The sequence below is a fragment of the Gavialis gangeticus genome, unplaced genomic scaffold (assembly GCF_001723915.1).
Source record: "Gavialis gangeticus isolate Ggan-Ray unplaced genomic scaffold, GavGan_comp1, whole genome shotgun sequence".
Classification (NCBI taxonomy): domain Eukaryota; kingdom Metazoa; phylum Chordata; order Crocodylia; family Gavialidae; genus Gavialis; species Gavialis gangeticus.
In genome coordinates, this window is record NW_017729025.1 from 10,259,122 (window position 1) to 10,261,000 (window position 1,879).

The following is a 1,879-nucleotide window of genomic DNA, read 5'->3' on the forward strand; positions in this document are numbered from 1 at the left end:
AAAAAAAAAAAAAAAAAATCGATAGGGACTCAGAATTGTTAAAAATAAAAACTGTTAAGAACAAGGATAGAACCAGTATTTGAAATCACTTTAATTAAAAAAAAAAAAAAGATAAGATTTCAGATGGACTCTCTCATTTTAAAGCCCCGGCATGATGATTTCACTGATCAGAGGATTAGCAATTGTGTGTGCCTCAATTCATACAAGAAAAGGCTATGCAAGTTCCCCTATGCTGTTTTGCCAAGCCACTGCCATCTTTGTTATTCAAGTCACTGGTCTTCACAGAACAGCAACTCATGCCAAAATGAGTATTTTATGATGTGGATCAGTCACCAACAGACTCTAGGACAGAAATAAAGTGTACTTGTGTTTTTGACCCATCAAAACCTGAAATCAGATTTTCACAACCAACATAAACCATCAAATTTACCAATAAGCTTCATTTTATCAAATGGACATTTTCCACAGCTGTTCTATAGTCTGTTGAAAAAACAGTTCAAGATTTTAGAAAATACTTAACTTTGACTTGCTTTATGACATACTTTACCCCCCCGCTTGTTTCTATTTAATAAGCACAATTTGTTTTTACTGAACTTCTTCCTTCTTAAACGATTTTGCTGAGCCAATCATGAGAGACAGAGAGATGCTCAAATGCTCAATTTTGACATTCGAAGTTCTACAAATTAATCAAATCACTGTTATCCTGCTTAAATGCAGTTTGTTTAGATCCTCATTAGGAAGCAGATGCTCAAACCAAGTTGTACTAAAATGGCCCAGTGTAATAAGATCTCCCTTTTATTGACAGCTGCATGCTTAAACATACAAGTTGCATAAGTTTTCAAAATGAATTGTGCCAGAATTAAATCTTTCAAATATTTTAGGGACAGTTAATAAGACAGCTGATGTCAGCGAGAACACAACTCAATGTAACAGTGTTTAAGGTATCCTGTAAATAAGCAACCAGCTTGATCCGACAGGGGAGGAAGAAAAAAAAAATGACAACAACAACAAACCCCCCCACTTTGCAAAACGCTATTTGCATCCAGCGATGGAGCCAATCCTGCTTGTTCAGACGCGTTCGCTTCGACCAGCTCTTCCCATTCCCCCGACAGAGGGAGGAGGATGGAGCGAGAGTTGCAATGAAATGTCTCTGACTTACCGACAGAAATTCCCACGTAAATATATATAAATATTTTTTTTTTTTTTAAAAAGCCAACTGAAAAAAAAAAAACAACTAAAAAAGAAGGCAGAGGAAAATCTTCACATCCTGCCGGTCCACAACTAAAACTCAACCCCCCGAACCAGAGCAAGGCCTTACAGCAAGTCAGCGCGGCGCGTACTTATGTAAGGCTCAGCGTGCCCACACCGCGTGTGGCGGCTCTCTGCCCCTCGCGGGGGGGCGCCGCCACCACACAAGAAAGTTGCCCCTCATTAGGAGATCAGGCACCTCTTCTCCTAAATGACTCGGCCTTGGTACGGGGGCAGAAACCAACCGTGGGCACGAGCGAGGCCTGCTCCGCCACACACCACAGGGCAAGTGCGATGCAGAGGCCGAGCCCGGGGGGACCATTTTCCTGGCCCAACTTCCCCTATGCCCGGGGCCGCAATGGGGGGCTGCCCACCCCACCGCCCAGGGGGACCAAGCGGCGCCTGGTGCAGGCCTGCGGGCCGAGTGTCCCGGGATCCCTCACGACGCACCCCGCCCCCCACCCCGGGGGCGCTAGGCCGCGGCCTCGCGCCCCCCTCACGAACTCACCCCGCGGCGGCGGCGGTCAGGCCCAGCCTCAGCTCATTCGCGGGCGGCGGAGCGCGGCTGTGTGCCCCGGGGGCCCTCCGCGCTCATGGCTCCCCGCTCCACGCAGCGCCACCGACCCCCGCG

General features: G+C 47.3%; 1 protein-coding gene across 2 annotated transcripts in view; it reads right to left on the bottom strand.

The window, feature by feature from the left end:
• The window catches only part of PPM1A (protein phosphatase, Mg2+/Mn2+ dependent 1A), a 60,859-nt gene extending 58,986 nt beyond the window's left edge, over positions 1 to 1,873 (bottom strand). For both annotated transcript variants that reach the window (XM_019518380.1, XM_019518379.1), the window contains exon 1: positions 1,757 to 1,873. The gene's annotated coding sequence lies outside the window, so the exon portion shown is untranslated. The remainder of the gene's footprint in view (positions 1 to 1,756) is intronic.
• Between the last annotated feature and the right edge of the window lie 6 nt (positions 1,874 to 1,879).